This window comes from Protopterus annectens, chromosome 2.part1, assembly GCF_019279795.1.
Source record: "Protopterus annectens isolate FY-2018-M chromosome 2.part1, PAN1.0, whole genome shotgun sequence".
NCBI lineage: Eukaryota > Metazoa > Chordata > Ceratodontiformes > Protopteridae > Protopterus > Protopterus annectens.
In genome coordinates this window covers 554,766,211-554,787,781 of record NC_056729.1, presented here as the reverse complement: position 1 = coordinate 554,787,781, position 21,571 = coordinate 554,766,211, and the positions used below count along the sequence as shown (strand labels likewise).

The window sequence follows — 21,571 nt, the reverse complement described above, 5'->3', positions numbered from 1 at the left end:
GGCCATCTTCCAGTCAATTCTCTAAGCTTGTCCAAATCATTTGTGAAGGGTGCCCTTTTGCTTAGTCCATCAGTAAGTGATACAGTGCTTCTGTGGGATTTGCCCCTCACCCTCTAAACCTTGACCAGGATTAATTGTAAATCAGCTGCTAATGTAGAATTAAAGTATCTTTGATGGAAATCATGCTAAGTGGCTTGCCCAAGGTATTCTCTTATTGCCAATCAATTCAGTTAACCAGTTTTCTTTCCAAATTTCAGTAAATAGAGTCCGTACATGCTTCATTGTTTAGACATCCATCACCAATCAAAATTTTATTTGGATAGGACAGGACTAAACATAGAAATCAGACCAACTTTTTGTGTTCTTGAAACTAGTTTCCTAGGACACTTTTGTCCAGATGACCGTCTGATTGCATATCATTTGTTTATACCAGGAAAGGTTTAGCTCTACTGTTTAAGCCCAAAGCCCACTGTGCTAGGTCAGTATCTACCTCAATGGGATGTTTTAGCTGTACTTCCTTAGATGATATTTGTGCAGTGGCTACCTGGTCTAACATTCACACCTTTGTGTCACATTGCAAAACAGATATTTAGTCCAGATATAGGAAGTTTTTTGGCTCTACCATTTTGTGGAATATTCTTTCCTGATACTACCCAATTGTCTGGCTGGGGATTCTGTTCTTCATGATGAGGTGGACGGAAATGACATAAATCAGATATGAAAGCTGTGTACCTGTCATAATGCTAAATCCGTGTAGTCTTCTGACAGTCTCAACCATCGCTTCCTCTGTCTGCCTTCCAGATTGTCATTGATAAGTTGTAGCTCTTGGCGGACCTTGCAGACCCTAACGTCTTTTGTTGAAACCTTTTGATTTATCACTTGTATTTTTTTGTTAAAGGGATTCCTTTAGTGCAGGTCAGGTATGGCATTGCAAATGATCTGAGGAGATTTAGGTATGCAAAGCATTATAGGAGAAGAGGTGGGACTTTGGAGCTGAACACTCTGAAATGCCAGCATCAAGTTTGATAAGCCACAAGTTGAGATGGACAGGAGAAGACAACATGGATCTATGGTAAGTACCTAACTTTGTTTAACTTCACTGAGCTGCACTGAGCAGTACTGTGGCCATTGAATGGAAAGCCACACACCTAAGTTTTGTAGTATTAGATGAATGACATGCACCTTTTGTTTTTCAGATCTGTACTGAATGGAGGGAAAAAAATAAAAAGTAATGTTTGTAAACAAGTGGCATACTGAATTGGTGATTCTGCATCTACAACTGCTGTTTATTTTGATTTTATGAGAGACAGCACTTGTCAAAATGCAGTTTAGAAAATGAGGAACATACCACATTTGAAGAACTACAACTATGTGAAAATTATTAGCCATTTTTTGAGACTTGCATAGCTGTCTTAAGTGGTATAGTGGAATTGAACAGCAGTACTCCTAAAGGTCAGACTGTTGTTAAATGATCTGTCCAGAGGAAAGTTTTACTTCACTGGAGTTCTCTAAGCTGTAATTATGCTGCATCTTCTCAATGAGTCCTTCTGCCTGTGTGCTACATTGTGCTGGAATTAGTGCATTAATGTCATTTTGTCACTTCCTTTTAAGTCATGCTCGAAACATAATGCATGTTCAGACTTTCCTGGGCACTGGATAATGATGTTCTGACGTTCTCAAGGAGGCAGCTCTGCACTGATATCACTCAAAGGTTGGTTTTGGCAACTGTTAAGTAATTAGAAACATCCAGTCAAAATAAATATTTCATAAAAAAGAAAAACAATCAAAACATTTTGTGTCTATCCTTAGAATCATGCAGATTTTATAAGAAAAAGCTAAGGCAGAGTAGTCCATCAAATCACTCCAGCAAAGCACTCATTTGTTAAAAATGTGTTACCAGCATGATGAAAAAAAACAGTATTATACAGTGATGACTCATTTGTATTCAGAAACGACCATGTTGATTGGACAGTCCAACCAGCGTGTCCATTGTAAATTGAGCGTGTATGAATAGAATAAAGTCCGGCTGCTGAAGTACCATTGACTGGCTGGACTTTCTATTGGAATATGCTGGGGGACAGTGCAAAACAGAAGAAAAATCAGGTACATTCTCAAAAATAAAGAAACTGAGACGTACCTGATTTTCCTTCTATTTTGGATTGTCTCTTCTTAAAATCTTGACAGAAAAAACAGCAATGGAGATGCTGTTTTCTCCATTGCTTCTGTTGCAATGTATTGATGTATTGATCAAACCTGGGGACATAAGTCCCATATGCATACACAGTACATTAGTAAACAAGGAAGGAGGAGGAACACTACAGAGCAGTTATGCAAATACATTATTTAACAAAGGTAAGCAATTTCTTTCTTAAATAATATCATTGTGTAATAGCAGTAACCTACAAGTGTGTGTGGGCATTTCAGGATTTACCCATGGTTGGCTTTATTTAATTACCTGGGTTTCACCCTTGTGATCAGACCACACCGACCATGGGGAAGTCCTGATATACCCACAACCACTCTTGGGTTATTGCTTAATATCCACCCTTTGAGATGTGTTCTCATACAGTGAAATACTTCACACACCCATGCTTTGTGCACTGTTTTTGGCAAACTGTGCAGGTAGACTGTATGCTGGTACTTGATTAAAAAAGTAATTTATGCCAGCATCTCAGGTTTGTACCTTTTATTGTGTTGCTTTTTATGTGGTGTCTTGCCATAATTATTCACCTTTTCCTGTAAATGTAGAGTCACATGACCCTCACTCACTTGCCCTTTATTTGCTTTGCAGACTGTCAGACTAAGTCTGTGTTTTACAGCTGTGTAGCAGCTGTTGGTAGATATGCACCTGCAGTTTAAAACATGTAAAGAATGTTCCTGTGTACACATAGATGGTAAATGAACTACTTAAAGTGACTCTCTCAATATTTTGTGTACCCATGTCCGCAGTACAAACTGCAGCTAGCAATAAGTGAACAAAAATCATGTTTTATTTGAGGGAGTGTGGGAGTAGTTGTACATGATTTTTTAAAACTCCTTTATTAAATGATCACTTAAGACATAGGCAAGCATACTATAACAATAAAGAAAATAAGCCCTATTAACATTTTTCCATTTACATATATTATATATCACATCTTTTCCTTTTTTTGTAATTATCATCTGCCCAACATTACATAAATTGCTGAATTCCTACCTTCCCTTAAACCTCACTCCTCCTCCTGAACATTATTCTGCATGCATTGTTCCCACAGTTTCCATTTATTTCTGTTAATTTGCTCCTTTCCTATTCCGAAGATCCTTCTTCCAGTTCTTTTATCTCTTTTACAATGTTCAGCACTTTAAATACAGTTGTTTTAGGATTTGTTTTCTGTTTTCTAGTAATTGCTGTTTTGACAGCCAGCAGAATTAAATTTAAAAAGGCCATACTATGTAGAGGTAATTCAGATCCTGTGTCCCAGCTCAAAATAATCATATCCCACTGCTCTTCCCATTATTTAATGACATCACAAACCTGCTTAAAGACACAGACATATATCAGGACAATTTTCACACATTCACCCACCTTCACAGTAGTGTTACCTTTTAAAACCATTTTACTCACTGTCCTGTCTCATAGAGCACTAATCTAGAGCCCCCTCCCAAAAAACAGCTGTTCAACACAGGAGAACTCTCCATCTCCCAGAAATCTATCTTGTGCCTTGTAATTGGTTGCCCTGTCTTCAGTTGAACAACTGCCCCTTCCCCCCCAGCCCTGGTCACCCTTGACACATATACTGCATTTCAGTCAGTTTCTCCCTAAAAGTAAGCAGCAGCATAGGAAACAGCAACCATGTAATCAGTCTGACAACTCAAAGATTACAAAAAAATGTGCAGTGTTAGAGTTTGATTACACTGCTGCAGAGTAAACAGTTTTTTTTTTGTTCATTACCATAGCTCAGGACCTGACTATTTTTCTCTGGGGAATAGCCCCACTCTACTCAGCCACTCTAAAAGTGGTTTCACTGCACTCACCCCCAAATCATTAAATTTATTGCCCAAAACATATCACCTGACACTTCACAACCCATACCAGTCAATTTAGTTAACAAATTCAAACCTGATAACCAGTTAATTACAAATCAGAGGGAAAAAAAACAATCTTTCCCCCCATCCTTATCTTATCAGTCCCCTTCCCAGCAGGTATATTTCAGTTTTTTTTTTTTTGTAGTTTTTTTTCCTCCCATTTCCTCTCTATACTCTCTTATACAACAGTTTCACTCCTCCAAACATCTGTATGCATCTGCTTCCCTTAATAGGAACTTTAGTCACCATAATCCTATTAACTACTTATGAATCGTGTTCTAATTACACTCAAACTAAGTCCTCCACAAAATCCCACTTTCCCACTGTCCACAGATACAACTCCCTAATCTGGCCATCCATTTTCAGCACAAAATCCTACCCAATAAGCATACATTTACTAACCTACACCAGATAAAAAAAGCACATTCCAGTGGAATAAAGTGGCAAAACTACTACGCCATAAGCTCAGAAATTCCACCACCCACCCCAGTGAACTAATAGAGAGCAGAGATGTACAACCCAACACTGGCCCAACATTAGTTCCACCTAAATAAACCTAAACCACCCAAGCCCCTGCATAAAAAGTCCCTTCCTCAGCAGTCTTCTAAAACACAACAAACACAGTTTCTCCAGCCTTTAAATCCCAACACCCTCAACATCTGCAGTAAGATATCTGATCATTACTCATTGATGGCATTCTATCAACCCCATGTCCTAGTTATCACTGAAACCTAGTCAGAACCTGAAATTTAAAGATGAAGAAATCATTCCTCCCATTTGCCCCTTCATTAGGAAAGACCACATAAGTAAATGGGCTGGAAGCATGGTCATTGCCTTTCGAACCACTTTTCAAATCCATGCCCACCTTCCAACTATTGCACAGTACAGTAATTAGCCAAACTCCACCTGAATAATCGGAAATCCATAATTCATGTAACCATCTACATCCCCCTCATCCAAAAATGCCAAGGTTATCAAAACATTTAGCTATTTATCATCTACTTTAAAGCAAGAAAGCATCCTGTTTGTTGACCCTGGACTGAACATCTAACAAACCTAACACTACTTCCTGTAATATTAATTTCTCTTGTTTCATTCAGTTGATCCAACAACCAACTCAATTTGATAAAATATCCAACTAAAAAATCCATACTAGACTGCATACTGTCAGCCAGACCTGAAAAAGTTTAGCTACCCAGCACTCTCCCAGACTCTCTCAGTGATTATCACCCAACCTACATCAACAGAGAGTACCACAAGCCCTCCCACCTATACTTCTACTCTGTTAAACTTAACTAATTTTGATAAATTCATATTTAACGAGGCATTTAATGTGACTGGGAACTTCTCAAATATCTGCCTCTGTAAGAAGCCATATGTCACTTTAGTAACTCTTAATCATTCTAAACTTTCAAACCTCAGTGAGACATAAGAGTGAAAATAAATTCTGCTTTCATGGCTAATTCATCAAACTAAACAGCCCATGAGAGACAGAGACAATGCTTGGAAAGAGTGGCACAAACCTAGGGCCCAGTCCTACCTAAGTATATATCCGTGTCTCACATACTGGTAAAAAGAACTTCACAAACCAGATCACACACATACAAAAAAAATCGCAAAAGATTTTGGCAGCATTTAGGCAGCCTCCTAAAAACAGGCAGAAAACCCATTCCAATTCCTTTCCCATCTGAAACCAGCCAGGACATTGCAAACAAGTTAAACATTTTGATATGCAGTACTATATTTTACTCAAGTGATAGCCTGCACCCACCCCCAACTAACCCTCCCAAGACCTTAGCTCTGCTCCTCAACTCATTCAAACCACTATCCAGTCAAATATTATCAACAGATATATTAAACTGAAACCAACAGCACTAGCTATTGACAACCTGCTGTCTGAATACCTCAGTATAGTCACTGACAGCATTTGCTACAGTGCATCTTTCCTAATTAATAGATTTGTTACAAAAAAACTACATCCCAGCGCTATGGAAAGCTTCCTTCATAGTCCCATTACACACAGGAGGCACATCCACCAAACTGTCAATTGCCCTCTCCAAAGTACTTAAAAATTCATACATCAGCAACTAGTAAGTTTTCCACTTGCTAACCCAATTTCTTCATCCTAACAATCATGGCTTTTGACCCCCAACACAGCACCAAAACTGCCTTACAACATTTCCTCAGTACTATTAATAAGTAAAAAGGTCACACAGAAAAAAACAATTGGTTAAAACAAACACAAAAAGAAAAATCTAGCAAAGCTAGACTTTCTACTGTGTGATTCCTTAAACCTCTTGCATTAGAGGCGACATGGGATATATGCAAATTACCCTGTGGACATCAGATGTTTCAGCTAAATGGCAATTCTGAATGTTCATTTTTCTTTTCAGTTTATTTATGGACAAATTCAGGCCAATAAAGCCAAACTTGCAGGCTTTATTGGCCTGAATATGTCCATAAATAGACTGAAAAGAAAAAGTCAAGGACATTCAGAATTGCCATTTAGCCAGTGCTATTAATCAAAGTAAAAATGTAGGTAATTTTGTCTCCACCTTTTTCCTGGACTTGTCAAAAGCCTTTGCCTTGGTCTTGCATCAGCTGCTCCCCCAAAGACTAAGTCTTACAACCCTCACATAGGTTCATAGGTAGGTACTAGGCTGTCAGCCCAAGGGCCTAAGTAAGCCTAGCCAACAAGGTTCCCTGGCTTACACCACCCTAAGAAAGTTAATTTCCTGTGCCCCTGTCGAGCAAAGCCACAGAAGTGATCCCCGGAGTGTATTTCCTATTTCCCATCCACTCATCAAGATTTTTCTTGGAAGAGTGCTAATGAGGAACTTTGCTTGACATAGATGGGTAGCTTGTTCCAGAGTATAGGAAGTCTCTGGGACAGGAATCTATCCCTTCAATATGTCCTGTTTATTATGGTGACAAGGTTTAGGTCCCTAGAGTGTGTAGCTCGGAAGGATTGGGATTTCTTTAGGTGTAGTATGTCCAATAGCTCTGGGTTTAACATAGCTTTATATGTTAGGCAGAGATCTCCTCGGAGTAGGCGATATGCTACAGAGTAAAGCTGGAGTTTTTGAGACAGTCAGTGTAGGGCATCTGTTTGAGGCCAGTAATCGTCGTTGTGAGGTACTTCTGTGGCCTTTCCAGCTGCTGCAGATGTCTTGTGAGGTACATTCCAAAAGGGGCATTGTACTCTATAATGGGTCTAATGAGTGCCGAGTAGAGGGGAACAGTGGCCTCTTTTTTCCTGGATGAGGACCCTTTTGTGATGAGGTGTGCCACATAGAAGGATTTCCTGACTACTATGGCGATGTGATTATCAAAGGAGAGACTACTGTCCACCTGGGTCCCAAGGTCTCTTATCACACATTCGGCATTAAGTAGACTGCCATTTATGTGGTAGTTCATGGGTACAGAGTTTTTACCAAAGGGGATGACAATGCAATTTTTGGCATTGAACTTGAGGCCATGCCTCTGGCACCAGGCATCTGTCTCAGTGAGGCCCTTCTGTAGGATGTCCACATCATGTGGGGACTCGACTATGGCTCCTAGTTTCCAGTCATCTGCGAACTTCGTTAGCCAGAGGCTTTCTGTGTTGTACTTCAGAGAAGTAGATACCAAACAGGAGAGGTCCCAGGACTGAACTCTGTGGTACTCCACTTGTCACTGGTTTGAAGTCAGATTTGGAGTCTGCAACTTTTATAGTGTGGGTTCTGTCGGTGAGCCAGTTGGCAACCCATCTTGTGATGTAGGGATTTATACCTAGTTTAGTGAGTTTAGCTATAATTCCAGAATGGGGGATGGTGTCAAAAGCCTTGGCGAGGTCAAGACAGGCTGTGTGAACCACCTTACCCTTGTCTACAGCTTTGGTGACTGCCTCAAAAAAGTCGATCAGGTTCAGAAGGCATGATCTGCCTTTCACAAACCCAAACTGGGTGGGGTCCAGAGTTTGGAGGTTACCAATGTCTTTGTTTGAGTTCCATGATGATATGTTCCATGGCCTTGCAGACCAGGCTCATCAGGCTAATAGGGAGATAGTTCCCAGGATCAGTGGTGGCTCCCCTTTGTGCGCCTTTCAGTGGGCACAAAGCCTGACGTGAGACTATGATTGAAGTCCATATTGGACATTGTGTTTATACCTTGGATTCTGATTGCAAGGAACCTTTATGGGCGTTCCAGTTGTTGCATATGTTCGGTCAGGCACATGATAAAGAGGGTGGTACTCGAGTCTGATAAAGACTGAATAAAGTGGCACTGTGACTTCCATGGACCTGGATGCCATGCCCTTACTAATAAGTTGAGCAACATAGAATGATTTTATTAGTACCTTGGCCACATGTTGGACAAAGGCCAGATTGCTGTGTATATATGTTCCCAGATCCCTGACCACTGGGTCAGCTGTTAGGGGTGTCTTATCAATGTAGTAATTGGCCTGAGTGACAGTTTTCCCAAAAGTTCCTGTAATGCATTTCTTGGCATTGGGTTTTAGGCTGTGAACTGGCACCAGTCATCTGTCTGTGTTAGACCCTCTTGTAAGATGTTTGTGTCATGGAGGAATCAGTGATAGCTCTCACTTTGCAGTCATCCGTGAACTTGATCAAAGGCCCTTGACATTATCTTTTACCTCTGAGAAGTACATGCCAAATAGGAGTAGTCCCAGCACAGAGCCCTGAGGTACCCTTCTGGTGACTGGTCTCTTAGTGGAGGTAGTATCACCGATCCTGACTTCCTGGGTCCTGTCTATGAGGCAGTTGGTAATCCAGTGAGTTTTGCAGGGGTTTATGCCCAGTTTGAGTCTGTCAACAATACCCGAGTGGGGCATTATATCAAACACCTTACCCAGGTTCTGGTAAGAGGTAAGCACTGTTTTTCCTGAAGGTTGCCCCACACAGTAGGTTGCCTATATTTTTGTTGTTCCATGATAATTCATTCCCTGGCTTTGCATGTTAAACTAATCAGACTAATAGGTCTGCAGTCCCTGGGCTTGGTTGATGGCCCACCCTTTTGAAGTGAGATAACCATTGCAGTCCTCCATTCTCATGGTACAAAGCCTGGTTTGAGGCTATAGTTGAAAAGTGACTTGTATGGTCTTGATAGGTCACGTTTCTATTTAGGAGACATCCTGGGATATTGTTTGGGCCAATTTGGCCCTGGTGAGCGCTGCCAGGACCTGCTCCTTGTTAATAGTTGGAGAAGTTATATAAGTAGGTATTTCATGGAGGGAGGCAGATGGAGTGTGGCATGAAGTCTAAACTGAATTTGTCAGACAGCAATTTTGTTGTGTCGCTGTGCTCACTGAAGGTGGCACCATTCACCACCTGTTAGGCACAGAAGACCGTGACCTTATGGATGTTCTTCGTGTTTCACTGTTGCGGTCCTGACTTGTGGGGATTTCCTGCCATGAAAGCCCTTGGCTGGCCCAACTACCAGAGAAATTATTTCCTCCCTATGGCTGACGGATGCCCTAACCAACATTAAGTATGCTTGGGTATGTAGGGAGCAAGCGTACATCATGAAATCAGTCTTTTCTTGCTGTCTGAGCGTGAAGCAGTGTTTCAGTGAGTCAGTTGATTCACACCAGAGAGAAGTTGTCGGAAAGAAAATTACCCCATTGGGGAGCTTCTTTCTTTTGCTTTGAACTCATGTCAGATAAAGTAAATAATTATCTTTGCTGTGGTAAGAAAATCCCACACATATACTTCCACTCACTTTGTGTCACCTGCTTAGGCCTGGATCATGCCGTTCCTAGTTGAAGCTTTTGTGCCTACTTTAACTCTAGGATGATCAGACATAGGGACAAGATTTTAGTTAGATTCCTTAATCTTGAATCTTTTCATCAGTGTCTGATGGCATCTGCCTGTCCTCCGGTGGTTGAACAACATAGTCATAAGGAGGAGAACGAAAACAGACCCAAAGTTAGGGCATCGGACGACAATCAGTCCCCGTCTGTCTCTCCCTCTAAGCTTGTGATTGTTGAACTAGGCAAGGCACTTTTGCAGCCCCTTCTCTGTCTGAGGTAGTATTGCAGGCCTCTGTTCAGACCAATGCAGAGTATAACATGCATCGGGTCCATCTACTTTTGTACAGGCCTTCATTTCAGCTCGTTGGTCAGGTCCAGGGCCATTCAGCAGGCCTCAGCTTCCAAAGAGCACACTCTTTCCTGGTGATGCTTCCTTGCAGCTTCGGCCTATACCAGTTCAGCTTTCTTCCAGAAAGACAGGCATCAGAGTGTCATGTGTCCCTAGACCCAAGGCCAAAGTGACTCCTAAGAGAAGTACTACTGCATGGCTTTTGCCTAGGCCTACCGGCCCCCCCAACAGGACTTAATTAGACTAGCAGAAGACTTGATCTCCATAGTTGGGTCTAGACAAACACCGGGGGATGCCTCCCCAGGCAAAAGGAAAAGGGACCCTACTTCTGAAGCCTTCCCAGACCCTTTTGAATCTGATGAGGATTCAGACCTAGAGGGTTCTGGTTCTGATGAAGGACCTTCACTCACATCTTTTGACGATTCAGATTTAGTGGAGACTCTGCCCTGCCCCCCCGATGATATCACCTTTGGAAAAACTCTACATGCTATTAGAGAACATTTTCAGTGAGAGGCACAGGATTAACCTCAGTCAAAAAAAAAAGAGAGTGGGGGAGTTCCTGGAAATGCTACAGCACAAACCTCTTGCTATCTCACCCATTTTAGATGTGGTTGAGGATTTCTTCCAAGATTCCTCCTTAAATCCCAAGTCTGTTCCCCCATCCCTTCGTAAACCAGGCTTCTACAGGAGGGAGCAAGATTCCCATAAGTACCTTTTCAAAACCAGTCTGCTGATCCAGAGATGGTCACCCCAGAACCCAAAGGATCTAGAGCCAGTTCCTCTAGAAAACCTTTACCTATGGATAAAGAGAGTAGGACCCTTGATAGGTTTGGGGAAAAAAGTTTATACTTTAGTCACCCTTACTAATGAAACCTCTCAACTGTCAATTTCATGTAATTAAATATCAGCAAACCATTCTGGATCAGCTAAAACAAAGAGTCTCTTCTTTAAAGGCCAAAAACCTTTCTAAAGAACTTTTGGATCTTTGCCCCTCCAGTTGTCAGGTAGCATGGCATTCCTTACACTGTGTCTATGACGCTATGGAGGCTACTAGTGGGGCAGCTGCCACTGGCTCGGTTATTAGAAGGCATGAGTGGCATAGAGTTCAATCTCTTCCTGCCCATGTTAAATCTAACCTTTTTGATGCTCCCCTTGACAAGGAATTCCTCTTTGGACCTAAAGCTGAGGCTATTCTTAAAAAAATGGAAGACAAAGCTAAGTCTATGCAGACTGTGAATTACTTCCTCCAAGTTCAGTCTCCTAGGTTTAGCAAGAACTTTCCCACTAAACACTGGTCCTTTCTCTTCCAACCTAGAGGGAGATGGAAAACCCAGTGGGAAAGGACTCATAGGCAGCAACAGCAGCTGCAGAGATCCAGATAATGTTCTTCCTTGATTGGACAGTTCTGAAGTTCTAGGCCCCAGGCTTCTGCCAGAGGAAAACAATGATTCACTGACCCTGCTCCCCACCACCACCACCACAAAACTAAGGAAGGCTGGCCTTGTTCAAACAGAACTGGACTCACATCACTTAAACAAGTGGGTTCTAGACATTATTTCAAATAGTTACAAACTCACTTTCAAAGAGCCTTTAAAATACTTAGGCTATCCAGATATTCCTCAGAATGTAAAATCAGAGACCCTTTCTCAAATCCCGAATTTGTGTGCTCAGGGATCGGTAGAACCAGTTCCAGAACATCAAAAAAGGTAAAGGGTTCTACTCCAAGTTATTCCTGGTTCCAGGAAAAGAAAGCTCTTGGCAGCCTATCTTAGACCTGTCTAAAACCTCAGTCAGTTTCTCCAGGTACCAAAATTCAAAATGTTGACACTTCAAAAACTCATACCCATGATAACCCCATGGGCCGTTATGGTTTCTCTGGATTTAAAGGATGCCTGTATGCACATCCCAATTCAAGAATCATACAGAAGCTTTCTTTTCTTCAGAGCAGGTTCCAGTCACTTTAAATTTTCAGCAATGCCCTTTGGCTTGTCTATGGTCCAAGGGTTTTCAGTAAGTGTTTAGCCCCTGCAGTTGTCTTCTGCAGGACCAGAGGGTCCAGATTTAACACTACCTGGACAAGGATTTGAAGTGTACCCAAGACCTCCTGTCTTCCCTGGACTTCATGATAAATCTACAAAATTCCATCAATGTTCCAATCAGCAGGATAGTCTTCCTTGGAGGTACTCCTGGACTCCTCACTTCAAAAAGCCTTCCTTCCCCCAAACAAGGTCTCATTTTTGATCCACTACTTTCAAAGAATACAGCAGAGATAATGCTTCTCAGCCAGAGGTTTTTTTGAGCACTGGGATACATGGCATCTTGCATCCTCATGGTTCCCCTGGCCAGGCTGCACATGTGTAAACTACAATGACACCTCAAAAATGTATGGTGCCAGCTCTCTCAATCGCTAGAGACCAAGATACAGCCAATCCCTTGTCTTAAAGAAGAATTTGCATGGTGGGTACATGCTTGAGCCCAAAATCAGGGCCTTCCATTCAGATTCACTCCCCAGGGTCAAACTCTCACCAAGGGTGCCTTAGAGACAGCCAGGGGCACTCACTTTCAACACTTCCAATCCCAAGGGAAGTGGGAGGCTGAGTTCAGGCACAGGCACATAAACTGGAAAGAACTTATGGCAGTGCAAAAAGGCCTGATAGTGTTCAAAGAAAAATGGGAATCAGGGGTCTTGTTTGTCAAAACAAACACCACAACAGTAATGTGGTACATAAACAGGCAGGGGGGCACCCACTCTTACCCTCTATGCTGCCTAGAGATGAAAGTCTGGGAAACTGCTCACTGTCTGAGGTTGCACCTCCTGGCACAATACCTTCCAGGGGTTTAAAGTACTTTAGCAGATCACCTCAGTAGAAAGTTGATGGACCCCCACGGATGGCATCTGCATTGGGTAGGTTTTCTCAACATTGACCAGAGATGGGGAGTCCCACAGATAGACCTTTTTGCCACCAAAGAAAATGTTCAACTGAAAAGATTCTGTTTCAGGATCAAACAGGAATCAGCTTGGAGAATGGATGTCTTTTCCTTCTCTTGGACTCATCTGTTCATTTATGCATTCCCTCCCTTACCCCTACTACCTCAAGTACATCTAAACATAAGGGAGGAGGGTCCAAGGGCAATAGTGATAGCTCCAGACTAGCCCAGGCTTCACTGGTATCCTCTGCTTCTTGAACTAACCAACCAGTAGTCCATGGCTGCTTCCTCAGAGATTCAACCTTCTCTGTCAGGACAAGGGAAGGATGGTGCACTCCAACCTGTAGACACTTAGCCTTTCAGCTTGGATAATCCCACAGCTTTCAGCAGAAAGCTTAATCTAAGCAAACAGGTCCAGGACATTCTTAAGGAATCCAGAAGGCCTAGCACTAGGAAATCATACTCCTGATTTTCCATCTGGTGCCAGTAGCAGCAACACAATCCTGATCAGTCCAGATTACTACCATTCTAGATTACCTAGCTAGTCTGGTTAATAAAGGCCTTTCCTACTCCTCAGTTAAAATTCATGCATCTGCCATTTCAGCCCATATTATCTGCTCTTCCTCCTGTCTTTTCGCATCCTCTGTTAAGACAATTTCTTAGAGGGAGTTATCCACATCAGACCTCGCAGGAGGCAACCTACTCCTACATGATACCTTAACTTTGTTCTGGAAGAGTTGACATTGCCAACTTTCAAACCTGCAGCTTGTGCCCAACTGAAGTTTCTAACTTGGAAAACTGCCCTGCTGCTGGCAATCACCTCAGCCAGGAGGGTCTGTGAACTGCAAGCTCTTGTGATTGTGGAACTATTTCTAATCTTCCACCCAGAGGCTAGGTCCAGAGCAGGATTCGCCATTGCCATCTTGCAGGACATCCTTTCCTCTCCCTAATCTCCTTTCACCCTCTTCGGCTTTGGGAATCTTCCCACAAGTCAGGACTGCAAGAGTGAAACAAGAACCTAGTACGGTTGTGTACACTTGCCATAAATGTAGATATTTGAGTGATTTTGCCCTTGTTGGACTTAATTAGCCCTCTTAGTTTCTTGTTTAGTTTAATTAGAGCTCCTGTCATTATGAGAGTTCTTCCTGATTTTAGCTTGTTTCCTTTTGTTGTATACTCTGTTAAAGTTAGGATTCTACCATTGTGGTTTGTTTGGGCTTACTTCTAGTATATACAGCAGCCTCTATGCATCCATTCACATGGTTGTACAGGGTCTCTGGTGAATAATTTGGCATAGGTTGTTGTGAGCTCAGGGTTGGGAAGGGCATTGAATTTTGATAAACTATTGCTTATTAGGACATGGTTTATTTTGGAATAGTTCCTGACTGTGTTACAGGATTTGCTGGGATTACTGAGTTGATTTTTTATTTCAAAGGAGACAGATAAGTGGTCCAACCTCAACAGTGATAATAGGATACTTGGTGGGGGGCTGCAGAACTCTTCCACATTGGTGAGTACCAGGTCCAGTATGTTTGAACCTCTGGAGGGTGTGTACACTGTCCAGTTAAGAGTACTTGTGTTAATAAAGTCCAGGAATAATTGTGGCTGAGAGTATAACACAGTGTGTGTGTGTTGCCTTGTCTTTAGAGGGGTAGTCTCCCATGAAAAGGGTATTTGGTTTAAAGGTGAGTATTTCCAGTAGGTATAGGTATGAGCTGTGGGAATCTAGGGACAGAGAGGGTGACATATAGTTTGTTATGATATGGTGTGGGACTTTGGCTGTGATGATTTGAATGTGGAAAATTTTAGGATATAGGTTCATAGATTAGTACTAAGCTAACTGCCCTTGCAAGCCATTTTAAGCCTAGCCAGTTGTCCCTTGCGAGACTCAAACCATGCACCTTGTGTTTGCAAGGCAAACACCTTAACCATTAGGCCACCATCATCCCGTTTTACCAACATAGAGTTATGCTTGTTGCTAATATATATTGAAACTTCTCCACTTTTTGTTCCTGTCTGATAAACTGATGGTCTAAATGTGTTGAAGGCACAAGGGTACTGCTGGAGTTCTTTCTGCGGATTTAAACCATGTCTCAATAGTGGTACAGATCTCTATATTTTTCAGAGTAAGGAGAGTTTGTTGAGTGTGGAGTTTCTTGTTTAGGCTCCTAGCATTAAACAGTAGTATATTTAGGTTTATTTGGGTTTTATTTGCTATGTTGGTAGATTTGTCAAGTTGACATTGCCTAAAAGAGGCTCTAAGTGATCAATAAAGTTTTAACCCATATTTAGAAGCATAGAGGAGACAGGTGCAGACCATCCTGTGCAAAGCAATGTGGTCTGTTAGCCATGTCCTCCCATGCTAACAGCATAAACTAAGCTAGTTATTGAAGTCGGTAATCCTTTTTTCATACTGTGGCCTCATCCTTGGTGATGGTAGAAAGCTGCTGAGTGCAAGGCCTGATACACATTTTTAGAGAGCTCAACAATATCTCTCTTCATATAGTCCAGGGAAGTGTGGTTCACCCACATGCACTACAATAGACTCATATTGGTACCTGTGATGTACTCACTTGAGTGTATGTGTAACTTGGTAGATCGTGGCTCCAAATAAGCAGCTAACCATTATGTTCTCTTTATTCCGTCTGGTGAGTGGGGCATCTGTGTCTCATACAGTGTAGTCCTGGGTAATGTGTTGGTTTGCTTTATGGGCTTTGCTCTTGGGGCTGCACTGTGTGTAGAAGTATATGTGGTGTTTTTCTGTTGTTTTTGCGGAGTGCTTTAGAGATTGTTCAGGATAGGTGTTCAGTTTGTAAGCTTAGGGGGTCTTTGAGGTTTGGGAAGATTGTTTTTTTGTGCCCCGTCATAGATTTGTGTGTGTGTGTGTGTGTGTGTGTGTGTGTGTGTGTGTGTGTGTGTGTGTGGTGAACACTATATGTGGTGGATGTACAGTGTGTGTTCATGTCAACCTTGTTTGTATGTGAGATTTTTGCCTCCAGTGAAATTGTGTATGTGCATCTCTCACATTTAGTTATCTATGAACATGAGACAATTACTACATTGTCTCAGGATGTCCATATCTACCAAGCTGGCTACGGAGACATTTGGAAATTGCATATCTGTATTGTCCAGACCTATATTTGGGTGGGCTACTGCAGGTCATGGACTAAGGTGGCACAGTACTAGATTAGATTGTGCTAAGATTTGATAGTAGTTCACTTTAATCTGCAAACAAGCTGCCCTGAGTGTATCTGCACACGTCTTTATTTTAGTCACACTAAGTTACAGGTTTCATTTCTAAGGGAAGTTTTATAAATAAAATTTACAATCATGGCATTTGTGTCTGTATAAGGCACTGCGAACCTCTTGATGTAATAACACCAAGAAAAATTGTTTGTAAATGTAATGCTACAACAAAACTTAAACTACCTTGATAAGGCGAGTTTAAGGACCTTTATAATGACTTAAAGGCAAAATTAACAAAGCAAGAATAAAGCAGTAGCACTCTAAACAGTTAACTGAAGTATAAAACAGTAAAGTAAATATGTTAACTGCCAGTGATCTAGTAGGATTAACTCAAGGCACCTTCAGAGTGTGGCTAGGGTGCCCAGCAGATAGGAGCTCTCGGAAAATGAACCGGAGACAATTTGTAATAAATAGGTTTACTTATGTTCAATACTGGTTTGATGGGTGGGCACTTAGTATTATGGATGTATGGAAAACAGTGGGTGGGAAAATGCTTTCATAGGTCACACAAGACACAATAGCAATGAAAGAGGGGAGGGAGGGACTTTGGAAGTCAGATTGCCATAAGAGATTGAAGTAGCGTTGCCACCTTTTCATATGCCCAAAGTGGGACATTTTTTGTAAAAACGTCAAATTTTGCAGGACAAAACACACCCACGGCCAGGAAAAGGAAAGAAATTCACTTTTTTCATAGGTTCATACTAAGCTAACTGCCCTTGCGAGCCATTTTAAGCCTAGCCAATTATCCCTTGAGACTCAAATCCTACACCTTGTGTTTGTAAGGCAAACACCTTAACCATTAGGCCACCCTCCCAACCCAGGTCAGAATAAAAGATTATTCTTGTAGGATTTGAGTTGCTTATTCAGTTTCTTATAATATTTAGGTGTTTCAGATACAAAATAACTGTTTTATGCAACTGTTAGAGAAAATATAACAGATATTTTTGTCCTAAAATCTCAGGACATTTGCCATTATTTCATTGTTTTGCAGGACACAACTGCCCAAAGAGGGACTGTCCCTCGCAAAGTGGGATAGGTGGTAACCGTAGACTGAAGCCAGAGACACTGCCTTTTAAAACCACAAGAGTAAGATGGGAGGGTCAAACTGAAGCTCATGTCCTGTGGTTAGAATTTCAGAAACGTTTAGCTTAATGCCACACTTGGGGATGGGGCAGACTCAAAGAATAGGGGAAACAACAGTAGCAAGGTAAACAGAAAGGCGCTGTAATTCAAATTTAAGTAGGTATATACAGCTATAAAAGTACTGAAGCATAGATTCTGTAGCAGAATTCATAATACTGTCACTACTGCTGTTCCACCATTAGGCACCAGATTACTGAAATACAACTTTAAGCAGGCATGTACAGCTGTAAAAGTACAGAAGCACAAACTCTGGTTCAGAATTCACAACTATAAATGAAACTACAAGACTAAGGTCCCAGAACAAACTAAAAAATGCAAACAGATAAATGGACAAAAAGAGAAGGACAAAGTGTCACACCACACAGGACACTGTAAGTGCACCTTAAAATATTTAAGCATAATTTTAATTGTGTACAAGGAGTCAAAACTTGTCACCATAATAACAACTCAACTTTAGTTTTCTCAGCCCAAATCTTCCAGCATTAGAAACCGTAACACAGGAAGCTTTCACCTCTGTAGAAACTGCCTAATTCTCAATTACTTGTAAACTTGAACAAATCAAACTAATTCTATTCCTTTCCAAAACATAAGTCAAAACTGTGCTGACTTTAATATTATTTCCTCAAACACAAAAGTTGAAAACATAACCAACACAAAATTATTAGAAGTTGTCATTGATAACAAAAAGAAAAAAAAAAGCTGCCACTTCCCTTCTCCTTCATATCCTTTTGTATGCCTCAGCAATATTTTCAGATTTCCAACTCTTCCACCAAACACAAATTAGAAAGCACCTACAACAAAATTAGCAAATTCATCTGCAGCCTTCCATACCGCTTCCACCGATGCGCAGTTCTCAATACCCTCAAGTGGCTTGAACTTCCTTAACACATTACCCTCTACCAGCAACTCACAGCACACAAAATACTTCACCATCCACATAAAACACCCTTGTCAAATCTGATCCAATTGCATGTACCGAATAGAGCCCTAAGATTCTCTGAAATTAAACTAACTGTTGCTAATAAATCAAATCATTATTACTGTGACTTGCTGTTTTCTGTTGCCATCTGCAAAGCATGGCACAAACTTCCAAACCACATCAGGCTTTTAAATGGCCTGTATCAAATAAAATCTGCCCTAAAATATCACATGGCAACTAATAAACTTGGTCTTGGAACTGGCTTTGTTTGGACATTGTCAGACTGTTCTGGTTCAGCTTTTGATTACTATCCCTCAAGGTCATTGACGTTAAGCTATGGCTTGGTAGGTCCACTGGCACCATAGCTTGGGGTCTAGCTTTTGGGGTTGGGTTCAGCACCACTTGTTTTAGTGGGTTTCAGATTTGTCTAGCTGAAGTCATTGCCCAAGATCCTAAGTGCTGCTTCAGCATTGATTTTAGCATCAGTTTTGCAGACTGTATTGCAGGTGCTGTGCTCAGCACTTCTTAACATATTGACATTTGCCACAAACTCGTAATCTTTCTTGCCTACTGCTTTGACTGTTTAACCTTCTCAGCAGGAGTGCAGATGATCCAAAAGACACCTACAGCACCAGCCCCTTTTCCGTAGACCTAGTCCAATTTCTTCCTGCTCTTGAGACTTTTCCCCTCTTTGGTGAGACAAGAAGCAGAAATGCAAGAGGAGGCACCTGCACCTCAGCTCCCTGGTGGGAGCCCCCATCCCAGATACTGGCAGCAAAAATGGTGTTGCTTCCCCACCATCCTCCCAAATGACCCAAATTTGGGGCACACTTGGAAATGATGAAGCAGAAGGCTGATGACCCACAGGCCCAACAAATTCTCCACAGAGGATCCTACAGGAGCCCTCTGGCTCCCTGTGACTTCCTCTTGAGTAGCTTCCTGTAATGATAAGATGGTGACTGTTGCTAGAAATGCGTGGAAAACCCCATGCTGTGGCACCTGTTCTGAGGAGGCCAGGCAAGTTCTTTCAGCCTCCTAAGGCTTTGAATTGCTAGGTGCAAACTAATGTACTGAATTCTCTTCCTGATGTGACAGCCATTAAAGAGGCATCCATTTTGCAGAGTTCTGCTATTCACCCTACTGATACAAAATCCAGAGTTATGGACAGACAGTATTGGAATAGGGGTTTATATGTCTTCATTTTTTACCTTGATGGTGACAGATTGCTTGTCACGAATATGCTTTTAGCAAGTGTTGGCTTACGAGATTATGCAGTCACTAAAGGAGTGGTAGAATAAAGACCAAAAGAGCGAGTTTAATTGACAGGTGTCAATTTTGCCCTCCATATCTAGCCTCACCATTTTTTGGGGCTGCAGTCCTGTGGATGGTACGTTCAGGCACCGGGGACAGTCATTGCTTATCGATGCTACACAAGTGATCCCTTTGTCTGTCTGTAGCACCGCTGTGGAAAATCTTGTGTCTTCTGCTGTCATGGCTATCCTTTGTCATACTATGTGCATTTTATGGATTTTTGCTGAAGATTCAAAGGCGTCTTTCTTTAATGCCCCATTTGACAGAGCCACCTTATTTAGACCACGTGTAAAGGACAAGCTGTAAATTATGGAAGAGGTGGGCAAAACTTCCACAATTGCTTTTAAGAAGCCCATTTCTCCGTAGCGCCCCTCAACAAAGACACAGAAGAGTCCATACCAATTATAGTCCAGTTGTGGCCAGGAACAACAAAGCAGCAAGGGGTCCTTGAAAAAACAGTGTGATGGTAGGAACTTTCAGAATGGTCAGTAATCCAACGGCAAGAGTAATCATCATTAGTAGGGGGATATCACACACACACTCTGGAAGATGGTCAAAACCTGAGATCTTGCTTGTTTGTCCTCTGTGGAGGCAGTCAGCAGTCACCTGTACCTCCATTTAATGTGCTTGCCCAGCCATGATACAGGACCAGTGGGTTTGAATAATACCGAGAGGTTATCCTGTACCTTTTCACACCCCACCAGCATGCTGTTCTTTTTCTTCACCCACTGTCTGACCCTGTCAGTAGAGTGCAACAGGAACAGAGGTGTTAAAACTCATTAATAAAAGAACCATCCAAGAGCTCCCATCAAAGTAAAGAGGATCATGTTATTTGTCCAGATTCTTTGCAGTTCCACAGTAGACATAGGACCAGAGGCCAGTTTTAGACCAAAGGAGCTTCAACTTGTTACTTTGCAGATAGTCCTGGTATAGTCCATACTTCCTTGTCTTCAGTGGGATAGCAGATATGCTTTTTGACCCTCCAAGATGCTTAGCTTTATGTAAAGACTGTCAAGGAGTCCAGGAAGGTTTCCAAGTTCTGGGTAGAAGGCTCCTTATTAAAATGTTGGCACTCAAAAGGCCGAGCACCAGCATGGCGAAAAAAAGAGAGACTGAAAACACAGATGTGCGAATTTAAAAGAATGCTCTTCTCCTTAAAACTTATTTTTGTAGGGGGGCAACCCCCCTCCACACCCCATCCAAACCTGTATATACCAACTCTGCAGTCACTATACCTCAGAGAAAAGGGAATATTTTGAGAAATGGCTTTTCGGACTTAGTATATGTAAGTCCGTTCTTTTGGCCATTCAGTTTCAGATGGTTACTTGACTAGAATCCAGTAATTATCATTTCCATACTGTTCATTCAGCCATGTTTTAGCCTTCAGGGTGTTTAACAAATACATGTCCATAGTTGCACTGACCCAGAAGCTGTAAAGGGGGTCAGAGTTTTTCCTTACCCAGATGATAACTTGTAGTCATAGCTGTTTTGGACAGATGAGTTGCAGCTATGGTGTCTGCCTTTTAGCTCTTTTTCAGTTCTTGGGGATTATGGTGAACACGGCAAAGTTTGAGATGGTGCTTTTACAGATTCTGGTCATCATAGGATGTTCCCTACCCACTCTGGCAAGGAGCATCTTTTTCTAAACAGGATCTACAGTATCTCATTTGGTTCATTCTCATGCAGGCACAGCAGCTGCTTATCCCATGGTGCTAGGATCTGCATGGCAACAGTATATATGGACTTTGCATGAGGAAGCTTTAGTAAACTCCTGAATTGTAATGGTCATGGTTGACAGATTCATTGCCTTTTCAGGTAAAAATTTCCAAAGCATGCAAGTTACTCTTTGTAGCTCCATACT

General features: G+C 41.8%; 1 protein-coding gene across 1 annotated transcript in view; it reads left to right on the top strand.

Annotated features, from left to right (window-relative positions):
- Window positions 1-21,571, top strand: part of ST3GAL5 (ST3 beta-galactoside alpha-2,3-sialyltransferase 5) — a 1,145,576-nt gene that overhangs the window by 300,480 nt on the left and 823,525 nt on the right. The window lies entirely within an intron of this gene.